Raw genomic sequence first — 20,760 nt, 5'->3', positions numbered from 1 at the left:
AGCTTAGTTATCCTTTCTGCTCTGCAGATGAAAACCCTCATCTGAAGAAGTTTTGGGAGAAAATATTCTTTTTTTTCTTGTTCCTAGTGGGATATAACATAATCCAAATATCCAAAATTGGCTCCCTTCTGTAATATTTTTTTTCTTTTTTTTATTTTTTATTATTATACTTTAGGTTTTAGGGTACAGGAAGGGGAACATCCCTTCTGTAATATTTTATCTTTAGTTATGAATTCCTGATAGGAGAATAAATCAGTTAATTAAGTGCCCAAAAGTTCAAATAGTTTTATAAACTACATTTTTCATTCAGAATTCAGAGACCTCTACTACGAATTTCAAAATAGGCTTGCATATGTTTGTTAAGACAAACATATTCATTTGCATGAAAGTAGCATTGATTTCCAAGAGATTCACCAATGTGTTAAAAAAAACAATAAGTAGAATGCTATGTTCTAAAGCTTTATCTTTGCCTCAATGAGAAGCTTTAGAAGCAGTGCTTTTATGTGATCAGGATAATTTCTCTACAAATAACCCATGATGACACCACTTTGAAAAACTTTCTGGTGCTACCAGGAAGGAAGGAGCACGAGTAGGTATTTGAATGAAATTCCTCCTTCCTCTGATAGCTGACAGCATTTCTGTCTCTGATAACTCCTTCCTATGAGATAGAAATTCATTTGTTTCATCATTAAGCCCTGAGAAGTGTGGCTGCAATAGAAGCAGAATAATTTGAAGTGATGAAAGGATTTATTTGCTACAATTCTGGTGGGAGCTGCTCTTCTTGAGAAATTCCATTTTTTCCAAGAGTGGTGGGAAGTTTCATATCTTCTGGGACAGGCTGTTAGAAAAGGGCAATGAAGGGGCTGATGAGTCAGGCTGACAAGGAGGAGCCAAGCAGAGAACAGCACGGTTCTGAAGACACTGGAGAGAAGGTTGGAAAGAATGGCTGATTTTTAATAACTACTGTGAGTGAAATTTGGGGGATAGACAGAGATGACCAAAGATTTTTAGAGAGTTTGTTGTGATAGCTGCAGAAGGCAGTCAAGTGAGCCAGTCAAATGCCTAGGTAGATAGGAGTGGGTCCCCAGTGAAACATGACCTTCAAATCAAAGACAGTTTACAGCCTGAAAGCCAAGCTGTAAGTCCTGCATAAATCAAGGACTGAATTAAGAATCTCTCTTCCTGTTTGGCACACTTTCCTCTGATTGATCCTCACCCTTCACCTATTTTACGTAAATCTACCCTTCCCTAATTGATGTTTTACACTTCCATGCCCACTTTCAAGTGGTGCCTTTGTTTTAGCCTTTTTGGCATACTCACAAACCAGTCAGCAAGCACTCCCCAATTCTGAGCCCACAAAATCCCCAGACCCAGCCACACTGGTGGAGAGACCACCTGACTTCAGGTGGGGGACCATCCTTGCATCCCCTCTCCACCGAGAGCTATTCCATTGTTCAATAAAATTATTCTCCATCCTCCTCACCCTTCAATTCTCAGTGTACCCTCATTCTTCTTGGACACGGGACAAAAACTCGGGAACCACCCAACGGGAGTATGAGCTGTAACACAGGTAGGCTGGGGCACACCTGGCTCAGGTGGCATGTGGGAGACCCAGGGCTGAGTGAGGCCCGGGTAAGGATGCTGCCAGCAGTGGAGGTCCCCAGCTGGCACAAAGTGACCAAGAAAAATCCTGCATCAGTTGTATGATGTCGTGAATAGATGCTCTCTGTTGCTGCCTTCTACACATCAGTAAGGTTTTATGAAATTATCAAGGTTTCAATAATTGGATAATGGTTCTTTCTAAGCATAATTCAGTGACTTGGTTCAAGGACAGAATCAAATGGTCTGTCTTTATATTCATTAAATAATTATTCGAACCAAGTTTATTTTCAACAAAGTTCAAGGACAGTAAACACATTTGGAACACCTGTGTTTAACTCTTGACTCTCAGTTGTTGGGGAGTAAAATCTGAGTCAGACAACCTGTAGAATTCTCTCTAATGGGATATTTTAAACAGGCCAGCTCATAAAATGGCACATCTTTTACTTTGATTTTTAATTTTTATTTTATTACAACTTAGATAGATAGATAGATATAGTATTTTCCCTCTTTTAAACCTGTTCTCTTATTGTTCTGCCATCCTTCTCTTTCCTCAACCCTGGGCATTGAGAAAGCTGAAGGAGGTGACAATATATTACACTCTCTGGCCAACATCCTAGACTTATTTTTTTTATTAATAAGTTTTTGAGATAGAGTATCACTCTGTCACTCATGCTGGAATGCAGGGGCATGATCTTGGCTCACTACAGCCTTGACCTCATGGGCTCAAGCAATCCTCCCACCTCAGCCTCCTGAGTAGCTAAGACAATCAATGCACACTGTCATGCCCAGCTAATTTTTGTATTTTTGGTAGAGACAGTGTTTTGTCATGTTGCCCAGGCTGGTCTCAAACTCCTGGGCTCAAGCAATCCTCCTTCCTCAGACTCCCAAAGTGTTGAGATTACAGGCATGGGCAACCATGCCTGGCCCCAGACTGAGTTTTTCGAAAAACTAGAAATAAGATTTGTAGCAACTACTTATCTAATTCACCCACAATGATTTAACCTAAAAATCATTGTGATTGAAAGGTGGCAAATAGGATTTTTAAATTAGACTTACATTACAGTTGTGTAAGAACATAGAGGTCATCTAATATTTGTGCTGCCTAAGAAAATATGGAGGCCCAGAGAGTTTGAGTGACTTGCCCAAGTCGCAGAACAGGGTAGTTGATATAAGAATACAAGACTTGTCTATGTTTCTGTCTCATTACCCCACAGAAGATAATGTTTAAATTCGTTTACATTTAAAGGAAGAAATAAAAGATATAAAAATCATAAATGAAAAAGTAAAATTATAATTATCTGCAGATAATAGACATATATATATATGATAAAACTAGCAATTGCTTTAAAAATTACTACTAATGACAAGAAAAAATAGCATAGTTACTGACTAAATAACTAATTAATACAGTTCGGTAGTTTTCAATACAAAAATAAATGACAGTTATAATGGGAAAATGATACCATTTATGAAAAAATAAAACAGGTAAATACATAGAAACAGACTTAGCAAAAAAGTATGCAAGACCTATCTAAAGAAAGCTTTAAATTCTATCCAGGAAGATACAAAAAGTCTGGAAACAATGGAAAATAACTGTTTTCTTTCTGGATAGGAATATGCAATATTTAAATGATATCAATTCTCTCTATATTAAGGCAGAATGTTAAAGCAATCCTGATAAACATACCAGGCAGATTTTCTATGATATGACAAACTGATAATGATAATAATTATATAAAAATACACAAAAAAGTGATCAACAGGAAGAATCCACACAATGAGGGATGCTAGCTACTACAATATATCATGTCTTTCTTGTATTACCAGCACGCAGAGGAACTCCAGTTATACAGTAGGCACTCAGTAAATACATTGAACAAAGACATAAAAGAATGAATTTAGCCAGAATAATGAAAACTATTTGGTGCTGGTAGAGGCAGACAGATCTACTGAATAGCCTTGAGAATTTGGAGACATATCCAAATATACATGGGAAATTAGCATAAAATAAAAAGTGGTATTAGAATCAGTAAATGATGTTGGTATAATTAGGTAGCCATTTGTAGAAATAAAAAACAAAAAAGCTAGATGGCTACCTCACCCCTTATATCAAAATAAATTCCTGGTGCAGAAGGAAATAAAGGTTAATTTTATTTTACAGATGACCTTTCTAAACAAAATTAAAAGTCCAGAAAACTAAAGAAAGAGATTAAAATGTTTGACTACCTTAAAAATTAATACATGTTTAAAAATTCAGCAGAAACAGGCAAACAAATAAACAAAACCCCATCATAAACTAGGAGTCATATAAGTTTGGAAGATAAATGGGATTTAGATTAATTTGTAACAGAAACTGAGGGAAGTTGGCAGTCTGGGAAGTAAGCAAAACCAGCATAAACAGTGCCAAGAAGATGAATAAAATGAGTGAGCATCCAATATGAGGGTCTGAATGGGGAGAAACAAAGGAAGCAAGTGGACAGTATTAGTCATTAGTTGGTTTACTTTTGTTTCAGCTGAGAGACTGGAACCACAACTGCTCCTCCAGAGCATAACGGGTAACAGTCCCTTCTTTGGATGCAGTTATCTATGATGCAACAGAGGAGATATGTGTCTAGATAGAATTCACAACATGTAGCCTCCGCTCGGTTGATGATTAGACTTTATGCTAAAGGAATAAAAGCAGCAGAGGTGTTGGGTGTTTTTAGCATTCTCACTCTCACAGCATTGCTCAGAGTCCAGGCTGATGATAATCTGGGCTGAGAAGCAGAAAGACTCAGTCCCCAGCTGTCCACGGCCCCTCTCAGTGCTCTATGGAATAGGTATGCCTCTCAGTGTTTTCCAATGAAAGCTGTAGCCCTGTCCTGGCCAACTGGTCAGCTGAGCTACCCTTTGCACAGATGTATGTGGGATAGTCTTGGAGCCTATCCTATACCACAAGCAGCTTTGGAATAAACATCCTCTTTGGTGTGGAATGAGAGCTTAGTCATCCAAGGAAAATGTGAAAAGAGGGAGGAAATGATTACCTCCGCTTTAAGTATATACGTAAAACAAGGACTGAGAATGATAAGAGGGAGTTTCCATGAAAGTCCAGGAAGGGAGATGCTGTATTTCAGGTTTTGGTATAAACCATAGTAATCCTGCTTGCAGCTCTGGCAAATGCACTCCTCACTAGACCCCTGGGTTGGTTATTTTCTTTAATCCTAAAGGTCCAGAGTGCCACATGCTCTTTTACCTCACACTTGTCCCCTCCCCACCAACCTTTTTTTTAACATGTGGAGTTTGGACCTATTCTGGCCAAAAAGTCTAGATTCTTGAGTCTTGGCCTTTCCAACACGCAGCAAGTAAAAGCTACTTAAATTTTTATGAGTAACGACTCCTGGCTTGAATTAACAGTTTTGCTAATCTTCAGTGAGTAGCTTTAACAATATTGCTATCTTTATGACAGAACGATTTATATTCCTTTGGGTATATACCCAGTAATGGGATTGCTGGGTCAAATGGTAGTTCTGTTTTTAGCTCTTTGAGGAATTGCCACACTGCTTTCCATGATGGTTGAACTAATTTACACTCCCACCATCACCAACAGTGTATACATGTTCCTTTTTCCCACAACCTCACCAACACCTGTAATTTTTTAACTTTTTAATAATAGCCATTTTGACTGATGTAAGATGGTATCTCATTGTGGTTTTGATTTGCATTTATCTAATGATCAGTGATATTGAGCTTTTTTCGTAGGCTTTCTAGCTGCATGTATGTCTTCTTTTGAAACGTGTCTGTTCATGTTCTTTGCCCACTTTTTTATCGGGTTGTTTGTTTTCTTCTTGTAAGTTTAAGTTCCTTGTAGATGTTGGTTATTAGGCCTTTGTCCAATGCATAGTTTGCTAAAATTTTCTCCCATTCTGTAGGTTGTCTGTTCACTCAACAGTTTCTTTTGCTGTTCAGAAGCTCTTTAGTTTAATTAGATCCCATTTGTCAGTTTTTGCTTTTGTTACAATTGCTTTTGGCATCTTCGTCATGAAATCTTTGCCCATTCCTATGTTTAGAATGGTATTGTTCAGGGTTTTTATAGTTCTAGGTTTTCTATTTAAGTATTTAATTCATCTTGAGTTGATTTTTGTACATGGTATAAGGAAGGGGTTCAGTTTCAATCTTCTGCATATGGCTAGTCAGTTATCCCAGCACCATTTATTGAATAGGGAGTCCTTTCTCCATTGCTTGTTTTTGTCACTTTGTTGAAGATCAGATGGTTGCAACTATGTAGGCTTATTTGTGGGCCCTCTATTCTGTTCCATTTTTCTATGTGTCTGTTTTTGTACTAGCACCATGTTGTTTGTTTACTGTAGCCCTGTAGTATAGTTTGAAGTTAGGTAGCATGATGTCTCCAGCTTTGTTCTTTTTGCTTAGGATTGCTTTGGCTAGGGCATATACCCAAAGAAATATAAATCATTCTATTATAAAAACACATGCATGTATGAGTATGTCCATTGCAGCACTATTAACAATAGCAAAGACATGGAATCAACCTAAATGCCCATCAAAGGTAGACTGGATAAAGAAAATGTGGTACATATACACCATGGAATACTATACAGCCACAAAAAATAATGATATCATGTTCTTTGCAGGAACGTGGATGGAACTGGAAGCCATTATCCTCAGCAAACTCACACAGGAACAGAAAACCAATATCACATGTTATCACTTATAAGTGGAGGTTAAATGATGAGAACACACTGGGGGCAACACCAGATGCTGGGGCCTACCAGATGATGGAAGGTGGGAGGAGGGACAGGATCAGGAAAAATAACTAATAGATACTAGGCTGAGTACCTGGGTGATAAAATAATCTGTACAACAAACCCCCTATCACACGAGTTTACCTATACAACAAACCTGCACCTGTACCCCTGAACTTAAAATAAAAGTTAAGAAAAAAAACCAGAATTTTGCTATCAATGAAAATCTTTTTTTGACACCACTAGTAATTAAACTCATTGAATTGACATTCCAATTGGGGTAATGAATCACTTCCTCATCCCCACCCCAGCCTGATGGCACCACGTTTTTCAGCTCTAAATACATTTTGTTATTTGGGTTTGATTTAAAAGCCTCGGTTCTGTAGCAGTCAGTTCCCACCAGATGAAAGCCAAAACAGAAACTACACAGGAAAATCCTGGAGATCTGCTGAGTCACAGTGGAGCCATTTTCATACGTATCTGAAGGAAAGAGACTACAGGAAATATAAAAAAACTTCAGTGACGGTAAGGAGCTTTGTAAAATTAATGATAGCATTTTTGTCTCAAGGATGAAAGAACAGTTCAAAATCTGAAGGCTTATTAAAGGCAAGCAATTTACCTAGTTCCTCATGCTTCCATTAAATGGTGCAGCCAACTTCCTTCAGAGTTTTCCACAGTGAAAGTTAAGGGAGCAACATTGGAAGCAGTTTCTCAGCAAGGTTTTAGATTCCACATCCGAAAGCAGGATGTGTGGTGAATATGCAAAGGAAGCAATAGTTTAAAAAGTTATTATTAGGCTTTGCAGGTAGAAAAGGAAATGGCAGTTTCCGAATGTTGATAACAAATGAACCTTAGCCTCAACATATTCTAAGTCATCCAAAGGTGGAAGACAGAGTCAACATTTGCAGTTTCCACAGGGAAGCACCTGCGGTGTGTGGTTCTAAGAAGATCAGCAGTGGCTTAAGAGCTAAGGCAGAAGGAATTTAGCACATTTAAAGAGCAGTGTTCAAATATCTCATCTGAGTCTCATGGCTACTGGAGAGAAGCCAGCCTGTTCATCAGAGCATTGAGGCTCCAAGAGTGAATGTGTAAATGATTTTCTACTGCCATGGTATCTAGTTCCTGTAAATGGAGATGCCATCCCATAGAATGTCCTGATGGTTTAGTCACTGCTAAATTTGCACCCTCCATCATTATCTGCCTATCTATAGTTCCCTATCTGTTTTGACATTTATAAAAAAAAATCTCTTGTAAAAATTTCATGAAAATAGAATTCTGTACATGGTTTTAAAATTTCCTTTGCTTCTAATTAATGTGTCATAATTGATGTAGATTTATATAATGTGACTTTATTCAATAGTAATTAAGATACCTGAGCCAAGATAAATATTATCAAGATTTTAGATTCTTCTTTTTGCATCTGCCTCATCCATTCTCAACACTTTTTCTAGTTAGTTACCTTTCCAGAAAGCTTCAGCCAACCTGCACCCTAACATTTGATGTTTTCTTGTAAGATTCTCCTAAGTTCTCCATTTCCTGGACTTTGGGGTTGTTTTGCATTGCTGGTTAAATTCTATAATTGTGTCCAGTGCTTTTCTCCTTGCCAAATATAAAATTCAAGTGGGCTTATCCATCTAATCAGGCATATATGCCCATTATTTACTCTTGAATTTCTCAGCCTCTCTCTCTTTCCTTCGAGATGCAGTCAAACACACTCAAAATCAGCCTTTCCTCAGAGGCCAGAAAATCATTGACAGCTCTATAGATGTCTTAAGAGGTAGACTAGGTGAGGCAAGAAGTCCATTGACACAGTTGAGCCATTTAATTTAGTCCATTGTTTTTGATGCTGGATCCTTATGGGTAATTACCTGCTAGACATCTCCAGCTTATATTTGAAGAGCTGTTTTGGAATCAGTAATATTTAGGGCTGGACATGTAGATTTGTATTCTTTTCTGAAGAGATGGTAATTGGATCCAGAAAGTAGAAGAATACATGTTAAGCACAGCAATTATCTTGAACCTTGATAGAAATGTTTCATGTTGAGCCTCTAGCAGACACTGTTGGCATTCTCTCCCCAGATCTCCAGTCTTTCCTCATGTTTCAATTCATCCTTCTCAGCTTCTATGTACTTTTGCTTCTAATGCCAACATCTGACACTCCCCTCAGATACTCCTCTGACCAGTAGGGCTGTTTTTCCTACAACAGTAGAAAGCCAAAAAAGTACTGGAAAAATTACCCTACCACATCCACCCACCATTAGTCAATGACTAACCAGTGAAGAAGTATGAAAATCCAGCTGCCTTACATAACAAACAGCCCAGTTTTCTTTGGGATCAGATTGGAGCTCTTCTCTAGAGGGCTTTGCCTGAAATTATATCCTTGTTTGACCCTCTGCCCTTCTCTAACCTACTTTTCCTAATCCCTTACTGAGATCTGAAAAATATAACCTAAGATAACTTCTCGCATGTGTAAATGTAGGGATCACCAGCAATGGAGAGTCAAGTGCAGACAGTGAAGCAACAGAGGTCAGTGTTACAAAGGATAATGGTAGTTCACTGATGCAAAGCTATACTGGAGTTAAAAAGGATAAAATGGAGTACAAACTAGCCTGAACCTGGCAGTGAATAGGTCACCAGAAACACTTGAAATGTTGGTTTTCATGGATTAAAGCAAATCTTTACTGGAATATAGAGAGATCTGGAGAAAAGTAGCTATTAGAAAGTCATAGTTACAATTAGGAAAGTATAGAGTATTTTCTGGGAGAATGTATCCTATCCCTATACTTGTTCATTTATTTTAATCACAAATATGCATTGAAAATCTGCTATATACACAAAACACTCTGCCTGGCACTTGGAGCTGTTTGCAGTTAACAAATTAGAGCTCACAGTTTACTGGAGAAGACAAATTAAAAATGAATTGCATGTAAAAAAAATAGGCAATTAGTGCTTGTGGTAAGTGCCTTGAATAATGTTTGCAAGGATTTAAGACAGCATATAACAAGAAGCCCAACAGGCTGGGGGATCATTGGCTGATATCCCTGAGGAAGGAGCATATAAACTGAACCTAAAGTGTCAGAAGGATTAACTGGGCAATGGAGGTGAAAGATAGCATTTTACAAGGGAACAGCATAAACAAGGCCCTCAAGGCAGGAAGAAAACATTTTCTAAGACAGATAACTAATTTTTTCTAACCATCAGAAAAATCTCTCCAAAGGAATATATTTTGGGGCTCTTTAAGAATTTCAAATTATTTGGTTCAAAACTTCACTGAAACACAGAGTAAATAATTCGTTTTACATCTTGGGTAATTCAGGTATTAGGCATATGCAGATTGGCCATTCAGATAAAAAACTATGCACACATATCATTTAATTTCAACTTGAACTATTTTTGCATTATCTAGAAACACTGCCATTAATGATTCCATTTGAGGGAACAGGAATTCACCCCAGCTGCACTTGCTTTCCTGAGGAAAATGGCTCAGGACTGTCCTGAATTCGTAGGCTAGCCTTTAAGCTCTGAAACTCTAAGGATAGGATAAACTTCACTTTTAATGTGGGTCACATTGAGGATCTGAAAAAGGAGAAACCTACTCCAGGTCAGGAAGTTTGAATGACACTTCATTGTCTCACTTGTCATCTGGCCAACATTTCAGAAAGAAAAGGAATAAATATGCCTTAAGGTAACACAAAGGATATAACCCCCAGTTCATTTAGAAAAAAAAAATTGGAGTGACATTTAAGAAGAAGAAAACCAAGACTACCAATTCTGAATGCAGACATGTGCTTAGGCTGGGTAAAACCTTCTAAAGAACAGTAATGGAATTCCCATGGGTTACTAGAGTTATGACTTGACTAGCCTAAAAATTAATGGTGAATTTCCCTGCAGATTTTTCTCTACTAAAGACAGACTTGTTGTGACTAGATTTCTTGCTCCCTATTTCAGTTTTAAGAAATAAATTTTCCCTGATTGGAGATTAAGGTATTCAAACTTAAAGGATTGGGAAAGGAAGATAATAATCCTCCAGGGTTTTTACGAAAACCACAAAAGTGAAATCGAAGAACTCCATGTAGGGAAACAATGTGTTCATTTATCAATGGCCATGGAAGAAACATTCCTCTCTAATAAGGGATATGTATACTTTGATCTGCCCTTAACTCTCACTTCCTAGGAATGTGTGATGAGATCTTCAGAAGTTTAATTAGAAACACTAATACTTTCATGGGCTGATATAATTATTCTAGTTAGTCTTTAAGACTTTTATACATTCTCTTCATACATTACTTATAGTATATTCTCTTGCTGAAACTACTTACTAGTGTCAGCTGAATGTCACAGTTGGACGAGAAGGTAGTGGCCCTTAAGGAAGGATATATTATAAACATATGTATTACATATATTCGTACAACATATTACATATTACAAAACTGCAAATCAAGTTTCAATTCCATTTCAAATATTACTCCACCAACCAACATTTTTGAGTCTGGGTTGGATTTATTTAGGTTCTGAGCCAGTGAACTTGTGTTAACTTCCAAAGCTCAGACATTGTTACACGACCTCAGAAGACCTAAGTAGGAAGGATCTTTAGACAGTTTTGTCTAGAATGAATCACATGAAAATTTCTTGTACAATACAGTCATTTTCTAGAGTGGCTGGCTGCCATCTTGCTTGTAATGAAATATAATCTATGTTATTCTGCTCTATTATCTAATAAAAACCAAGCTACACAGTCAGAAAATGACCTGGCAGTTGCAGTAGCCGAGTCTGCTGAATAATTAGGAGAAGCATACAAAATGTTAAACCATGAAAAAGCTTTGTACAACATACTGGTATTACCACAATTGGTTTCATAAAAATTCTTCAGCTGCTGTATATATTTCTTCATTACACATCCAAAGACTCAGTGACTAACAATGTCACCGGTAGACAGATATTCATAACAGTGTTAGTCATGGGATCTTAAAACTAGCTAACATACATTCTGAAACTTATCTGAAACAACAGAGGTTTGTTTAAGTTTACCACAGGGACAGTATTTTCAAGTCTTCTATAAGGTCAATACTGCATCATGACATTTACTTTTAATAGACGAGAAACTGAATAACATACTTTTTGAGCTCAGCATACTGCTAGTAATTTACAAACTGTCCACAATTATTTTCCTTCTAAGTTGAAGAATATCAAACATAAAATTTAGAAAAGATGCTAACTATCTATGTTAAAATTCTACAGGACCAGTTCAAAAATTCAGAACATTAAGGAAACACTGATTTGTATTTTAAAAATCATTTTATATCACTTTCGCATTCACTAGTTTGAGGTATACTTGTCTTATAATACATCCATACGTCAACATACATGCATTAATGAACATAATCAAGTTGATATAGTCAGTTCCAAGTCGAGATGTTAAATATCCTCATTCAAAATAAAACTCACCTTTCACTGTGTTCTTTGCCTCAATTTTATTGTGATCTAAGGTGATGCAATAGTATATAATGCTGACTGTTACCTGATTCCATAGAAAATTCAAAGTCAAAAACATTGAATTGTATTGATTCCATAATTAATTAATTTGTTGTTAAACATTCAGGGTTTTTTTGACATCTAAAATATACTTTTAGAAAAATTTGCCACCACTACAATAACTAGTGCTTTGATTTATTATTCAGACTACCTATCAAAGTCAACACTTAGAAGCACCACTGTTAACTCTTAATCATTGACACTGATAGTGAATGATTCTTATATAATTAGCATCTACTTAAAACACCAAGTCCTTTGACTTACTTATTTAGCCACTTGCTCAACACTTTGTCTCAATTAGAATTTAATCAGTAGCAAAATTGACTAGAATTCATTTTTAAATTAGTTTACACTTTACTCTCCAAGGTTTTTATAACCAAGGACACAATTCCAAGTCTCTACAACAAGAAGGGAAGAACCAATAAGAATGTTGTGATATCTTCAAGCTTTTCAAGACAGATAATTCAGAAGAGTTAGCTCTTCATCCTTGATCTAGTTTGTGGTTGGTACGTTTCTCTTGCTTTTCCTTCCTTTCTTAAAAGTGACTGGGAAAATTCTGATGGAAGAAAGGACTGATAAATGATCATGATCAATCAGAATTGAAGACGATTTTAGAATTTAATTTAGAATTTAATTTACTCATATTAAAGTACCTTTATTTTACACTTGTGGACATCAAAGTAATGAATGCTCCATTAATTCCAGAAGTCTAAAAATATTTGAGAAGTTAATAATTTCAATAAAACTGTGTGCGACCTGAACATCAGTAACTTATTTATTAATGGAAGAAAGTAAGTCTTCCTACTCAGTTAAAATTTTCCTCTAGCACACAGTAACTGAGCATTGTTTGGGTCGTGCTGTGGAGAAGTATAACTTAGGGTAGGAGTGATGGAGCTCTAGAGTGAAGACAGCCAGGACTCACAGATGCCACCTACAAGCCTGTGAGAGAGCTGGGGGATGACTCGATGAGGAGGATCAGAGGGGAAGTAGAGAGCCACGTCAAATGAAAAAACGTTTTGGCGGTAGAATTGAGCAGACCTGCCCAACTGAAGGAGGAGAAGTCATCAAGCTGATTGCAAGATTTCTAACTTGGATGATGGAGGAAATGGGGGAATAGTAATAGAGAAACAGAATGCAATAAGAGGACCAGGACTTTTTCGGTTTCACTGGGGAGTTGAGTTGTAGGGAGAAGCAGAGAAGAATACATAAGTTCTACATTAGAACTGGGGTGTATCTATCTGCAGGAGCAGGACAACAGGGAGAGAGGTCTAGGAGTGGCTATAAATATGGATGCATAGCTCAAAAGAACTCCAGGATAAAGGTAAAAGGCAGATTTTCAGGGCATAGAGATGAGAAATGAAGAGATAATTGGCACAAACACTCAGAAAAAGAGTGAAGAGCAAGAAGAGAACAGAAGTTGGAGTGCTGATAAACAACAATTAAGAGAAAAGTAGAAGCAGTTGAAAGAATGGGTAAAGGATATAGGAAGAGAATAAGAAGAGAACAGATTCTGTCTTGAAGTAGAAGGGGGAGCAAGTTTCAAGAAAGAAGAAGCGGTCAGTATTGTTAAATACCATGCAAGTTTCAAAGAAATGATAAGAAAAATAAGAACAGCAAAGAAGTCATTAGATTTGGGAGACAGGATTTTTTTCACTGGTGACCTTTGTGGAGGCCAGAACATAAAGGGCAGAAGTCAAATTTAGCGGACAATAATGCGTAAAAGGTAGAGGAGTGGAGGTGGTAAGACATTACTTTATTAAACGGGGTGGTAAAGAGAAGGAAGTTGGGCAGTGCAGAGTTTTTCAGAAAGGGGAAATAATAAACATGCCTGTGGCTAAGTGTTTGAAACTCAGGCAGAAAAAGACAAAATAAAATGGAGAAACAAAGAATGAAACCGATTAATAAGGCAAAATCCCTGAGGATTCAAGAGGAGATGGATCCAAAAACATAAGCAGAAGCATTAACCTAGCAATTCAGAAAAAAATATTTTTTCCACTTTGGGAGGTGAAAAAAAATGGGTGAAGATACAGTATGTGTATGATATGAGAGCAGTTTTACTTGATAGTATTTCCTTTCTCTGTAAAATAAGAACTGGGTCATCTGCTGAAGGCTGAGGTGAGTGGATCACCTGAGGTTGGGAGTTCAAGACCAGCCTGACCAACATGGAGAAACGCTGTCTCTACTTAAAAAAAAAAAAAAAAAAAAATATATATATATATATATATACAAAATTACATTTAATTTACTCATATTAAAGTACCTTTATTTTACACTTGTGGACATCAAAGTAATGAATGCTCCATTAATTCCAGAAGTCTAAAAATATTTGAAAAGTTAATAATTTCAATAAAACCATGTGCCACCTGAACATCAGTAACTTATTTATTAATGGGAGAAAGTAAGTCTTCCTATTCAGTTAAAATTTTCCTCCAGCACACAGTAACTGAGCATTGTTTGGGTCGTGGCACATGCCTGTAATCCCAGTTACTGGGATAAAATATATACAAAATTATATATATACAAAATTACCCATGTGGTGGCACATGCCTGTAATCCCAGTTACTTGGGAGGCTGAGGCAGGAGAATCGCTTGAACCTAGGAGGTGGAGGTTGTGGTGAGCTGAGATTGCGCCATTCATTGCACTCCAGCCTGGGCAACGACAGCAAAAATCCGTCTCAAAAACAAAACAAAACAAAAAACAAACAAACAAAAAATCAGAAAAGTTTGGTGGGGAATAAAAACAGACACTGATGGAAAGAATAAAGGAAAGGTTGAGAAAGGTTGACTGAAATTAGAGATAATACATTTGTAATTAAATTTATCATCAGCATCATGAACTTTTTTACAGAAGGTTATAAGAAACCTAAATCAAAAATAGAATAATCAGAATATTAAGTTATAAACTGGATGTTTTCATTTGGCAGAGTAATAAGGAGATGAGAAAAATTACAGGATATGGAGATAGTGTATTGGAAAGTTAAGGCAAGTGGAGTCAGTGAGGGACCTGGGAAAATAAACCTAATAAACTAGATCAAGGAAGCTAGAATTCAAAATGATTTCAGGCACAGGGTTTAGTGGGTGTCAGGGAGAGAGAAATATAGAAGAATAAAAATTTGTGGCCAAAAGGAACATTTCGGAGTTAAAGACTTCAAAGGGCACACTCTTCCAGGTACTGACCAAGTCCAGGACAGGTATAAAAATAAAGGTGTTGCTGAAACGGACAGGAAGGGATAATTGTAGAAGAAAGATAAAGTAACTGTGATAGCATTAGATAAACCATCAGGATAAAGAATAAGATAGGATGTTGAGGACCCAGTGTGGACCAGTAATTAGATTCTACATCTGTTCTGGGGAGTAAACTTTGATTGGGAAAATGACAAAAAAGAGGGTGAGAAAATGGAGAACATTCTATTGCTAATAATCATATATTACATCTCATAGTGTAGGAAACCGCTGCTGTGTGAAGCTGATGAGAAAAGGCTGGTAGGTTAGAAGGCATGACTGTCAGTAAGATAAAGGCTGTCAAGCTAAGAGCGTAGTCAGAAAGAATGTGTGGGTGGGCAAAGAGTGCAGGCCCAACCTCCTAGACTCAAAAGAAGGAGCTGTGATGGAATGAGTGCTTCTACTTGAGGGGGTTTCAAAGGAAGTGGTGTCACTGATAAAAGATGTGAATAAAGAATCCACAGAAAATGTGGAAAATGTAGACATTTAAGTGTAGGTGTTATCAAAGAGATAAAAATATAGACTTACTGAAACTTTGGTGCTTGGACATAATATTAAAACATATTAGAAAACAGCCTTCTTACACCAGAGGAATAGAAGATAAAACACATTATCTTCCCTCTTTATCATGATATCTTTAAAGCCTAAATCATTTTAGGCACTCCAAAAGTATTTTATAAATAGTTGAAATATTCTGTCCACCTACAAAGAACATGAGGTTTTTCATAATTGGATTACTATTGGTTTATGTTAAGCTGGCTGCCTCCTCTAGTTCTATCACTTTGGTTCCAATTTTATTCATAAAAACCTGAGTTTAACAATGTACCCTATGACTATAAAATAAAGCTAATGAGATATAAGGGGTTTGTATGCATGGCTTAGGCCTTTTTTGGACCCAACCTAGCTTTACAAGAATAGATCCAAACATTCATTTACAAAATTCCATAATTTTTAAAAGATGTTTTAGAAGACCTGAGCTCCTTGGAGGTACTTCAAGAACCATGATAGGAACCAAGATAAGGCTAAGGAGGTGTAATTTTTGATGATGTAAGTTTCCTGAAGAGGCAGGAATAGAACGGAATGGAGAGCACAGGTGAAAACACAAAGAGGAATATGTCTTTCACTGGATTCCAAAGGACGAAGGCAAAAATATACAGTAAGATTGCAGGTGGGGTTTCATGAAGATGAGAAGTTCCTACCTGAAGACTACTTTTTTGGTAAAGTAAAAGGTGAGAGAGGTTCTTTGTTGAGATTGTGGGATAATTATTTCAGATAATAGACTTATGGAGAGTGCATGAGCCCTGAAATAGCCACTATTGGAAATGGGAGCTAGAACTGATGAAATATTTGACTGTTGAGTAGCAATGAGGGCCAAGTTAAGGCTGAAGACCCTATAAGGGCCCCAAAGTATAGAGAGAAAAGAGTTGGACTGAAACAATACATATTTTAAATAGTTTGAATCTTTTCAGGCTGGCATGGTGGAAGGTCAGTAGGCAAGTAATGAATCATGTAGTTTAGGCTGAATAGAGAAAGTAATGAATCATGTAGTTTAGGCTGCATAGAGAAAGACAGGAAGGACAGGAAGAGGCTAAATACTTGGTGACCAGGAGGGATCAAAAGACTGGCAGTCTTGATCAGGTATGGTGGCTCACACCTGTAATCCCAGCATTTTGGGAGGCCAAGGTGGGCGGATCACGAGGTCAGGAGATCAAGACCATCCTGGCCAACATGGTGAAACCCTGTCTCTACTAAAAAAAAAAAAAAAAAAAAAAAAAGACTAGCAGTTTTGATAAGTATGAGAATAGCAGAAGTAACAGAGTGACAGGATTGAAGGACTACAGTCTATGATCAGAGAGCAGAATGCTTGAATTTAAGATTTCATGGGTGGGGGAAGTGGGGATGGTTAATGGGTACAAAAATATAATTAGATAGAATAAACAAGATCTAGTATTTAATAGCAAAGCAGGATGACTACATTCAACAACAATTCATTGTACATTTTAAAAAAACTAAGAGAGTATAATTGGATTGTTTGTAACACAAAGAAAGGAGAAATGCTTCAGCTGATGGATACCCCATTTACCCTAATGTGATTAATATGCATTCTACACCTATATCAAAATATCTCATATACTGCATAAATATATACACCTACTATGTACCCACAAAAATTAAAAAAAGAAAAATAAAGATTTCAGGAGAGATTTCAGGTGGGTGACATCAAGGTCCAATGTATGGTCATTGGACTATGTGGCTTAAGTGGAATATACATAAAGCTCACTGTAGTCTGTGTCCTATTTATCTCTCTATGTATCAGTCAATCAATTAATCAGTCATCTTATCTAGCTATAACACTACGGGTCCCTAAGCATCTATACATGTATAATAGCTGACCATGCTTAAGGTGAGTTGCAGTGAAGTAACCGTCTTGTGAATGTTGTTACTAATAAGCTGATGCTGTTGTAATTTTGCATACATCTTGAAAAATGATCTGATTGATTCTAATGCTTCAATATACTAAACTATTTGTATATAGTATTTGTGTTGAGGCATATGTTGGTTTTTCCCTCTCCTGAGAGTTATGAAAAAATTACTTTGACTACATTAGTGGTCAATATCCTAGTTCTGATTATAAATATATTACTACAATTTCTTCTACTCTTGTATCACCTCTGTTAATAAAATAAAAAAATTGTATCTCAAATTACATATAATTTAATCCTAGAGTAAGGAATAATACGGTTTTATCTAAGAAGGTATTAAGGGCAGGCTGACAGGTGGAAGAAATTGTGGGTAAGCTTTCAGCATTCAGATATTTATGGCCTAAAATTCCATCATTATCACTTCATGCCTTTCAATTAAGCTCTAGTTAGTCTCTCTCCAGGTTTCTTTTAAAAGGCAATTATACACATCAAAAGAATAACCAATAAAATCCTGTCATGTTAGTGTAAAATTAATTTATCACATCACTCTCCTACATGGTCCCTACAAGATGAGAAGACCAAGCAAGCATGGGAACCTTGGAAATTTGTGGGAATGGAGCACTGGCTGAAATGGAGAATAGAGTACAAAAAGATGGAAAGCAAGTGTTGTAATACCTTCATCTTTTCAGCTATATTCAAAAGCCTTTAAAGGAAAGGGATCATATATTCTTACATGACTCATATAACAATTCTTGTCCTCTTAAAAATAAAGCATATATTTACAGGTAAATAGCTAAAGATTTCAGAGATTTTATTGCATATATATCCTAAGATCCCACAACACTTGTTACAAGATCTACTCCTTCAAACCAATGACTTCAGAAATCTTTTTAAACACATTACTGTGTTTCATGATTTAGAGGGCTGTATGCATAACTATGGATACAATAGAATTCCCATGGTGATGATGGCAAGCCCCAAGGCAAGTGGTTTTCATCATATTTGTTGTCCCAATGTCACATTTGTCATTTTTGTTTGTCATGTCCCAGTGATACAAAGGAATTCATCCCTGCCAAGCTCAGGTTCAAAGGGTGAAGAAATAGACTCCACTCCTTGGTGGGAGGAGCAGTAAAGCTGCACTACAAAAAGGAGATGCTACAGGGATGAGAAGAATGCTTCGCCATTTTTGCAAATTAATCCACATACATTTTATTGACATAAATAAAGGTGTGGAAGGATACATAGCAAACTGATAATATTGTCCACTTCAGGGAAAGGATCAGCAAGGGAGACAATATTTTATTCACTTGTATTTGTTTGACTTACACCAAGCATACATTACCTTCATAAATTTTATTAAGCAGAGTTTTAGTAAATATAAAAGTCATAATAATTATATTTCTATCACCAAAAGTTTAATTTCATGGACATCTTAGTTCATTAACACTCAAAAGAATAGAAAATAGAAAGAAAACAACCAAATAGAGCAAGTTTGTCAATATCATAGTACTATTGTTAAAGGAAACCAGAGGAAGAAATGACTTCACTGAATGATCCACAGAATTGTTTTGCAGTTTCACAGCTCACAGATTGTTTTTCACAGGACGCATCTAAGCTTCTAGTGTCGAGTTTCACTTTCAAATGTCAAAGCAACACTTCAGGAAATACACATGGCTCAGCCTGTTGCCTTTGCTTATAAAAAACCGACTCCCTTTTCAGTTAGTACTGATGGATGAAAGGACATTCTCTGATCTTTTCACCAGTAACCAGTCATATAAATCCTCCGATGAGCTCTAATTTAGTAATCTGAAATGTACAGTACTATTCACAAGTTTTTCATGACTCAGAATTTGCAAAGAATTCGATCAGGTTTCCTTTTCTAGTTTTGGTGGTATTGAGTCTGGGGAACTAATATCATAATGATCTATAAAAATGTTTCAGCTAGCTTTCGCGCTCTCTCACGCACTCTCGCTTTCTCTCTCTCTTTTTCTCTCTCTTTCGGTTAATATCTTTGCATCTGTGTCTCCACCAAAGAAATTTGGAACACACATCATAGGACAGTGTTGTTGACACACCCCGTATCTGCTCTTCGGCTTGTGTGGACACTTCTTTTTTCACTAGAGTGCTTTATTATGACTTACCTTGCTACTGTCCTTCAGGTGAACAACCCACAGACTGTGGTACCAAAATATTTTGTGCTGAAGCTTGTAAGACAGTCACCCCTTGCATTGTTCATTCAGGCTTGATAGGATTCTCTGCAGGAAATCATCTTGAAGAGCTTGTCTTTGAGGAATACCTCTCACCACACAATTGCCTATATCTCAGGCCCTTTTTGTTCAACAGCCAAGTCATCATGTATCAATACTGTTTATACTGCCCTAAAACACAGGGACATCCAAAGGCATGCTACACCAGATAAGAGAATGAAAACCCCCTTCCACCAGTCAATCATCAGCTCTAAGGTCTTTATTTCTATATTTCACTGAGTCATTTTGGAAATCATGCACGTGAAAGTCTTTTGATCTTGTATCAGCATTTGGGAAAATGAACAACTTTCTTGTATTGATTTTACAGCTAAAATTTCTCCATCCAGCTGAATTGCTCAAATTGGTTAAAATCATAAATTGGCTGAAAACCAATACAAGTGAATAAAATAGTGTGTCCCTTGCTGATCCTTTCCCTGAAGTGGACAGTATTATCAGTTTACTATGTATTCTTCCACCCCTTTCTTTACAAACCAAAACAAATTGGTTAAAATCACAAATTGGCAGAAAATAACAACTTTCCAGTTACTGATTTTTTAAACATAAAGGTAATTTATGTATATCATAAGATCATAAGACTTCTATAATTTTTATGTTTTGATTAATTTTACATCTTTTCTTCAGAAAGTTATTTGTTTAATGGTCATTTGGTTGCAGTTCTTTGCAAATGTTAATTTATATTTTAGTATTTTTATTTATTTTGGAAACTATTTCTCACATTATTTGTGTAGCCTAGATAGTTAGTTTACTGCAGGAAAAGAGTTTATTGTTATCTGGCCATGAAGGTGATCTTGACGTATCAAATCTCATCAGAAAGTCTTGTCTTAATCTTTACTGAAATCTGGATGTTTCTGTTTACCTGGAATGCTAGGAGGTCCTTTTGAATGTTAGTCAGCTTTTCTCTCCTTGTTCTTTAGACTTTTAAAGATATTTTCACAGGAGTCTACTAAAGACACCTTCCGCCCACTCACCCCCCAC

The sequence above is a fragment of the Symphalangus syndactylus genome, chromosome 12 (assembly GCF_028878055.3).
Source record: "Symphalangus syndactylus isolate Jambi chromosome 12, NHGRI_mSymSyn1-v2.1_pri, whole genome shotgun sequence".
Taxonomy (NCBI): Eukaryota; Metazoa; Chordata; class Mammalia; order Primates; family Hylobatidae; genus Symphalangus; species Symphalangus syndactylus.
This window is presented reverse-complemented; position numbering follows the sequence as displayed.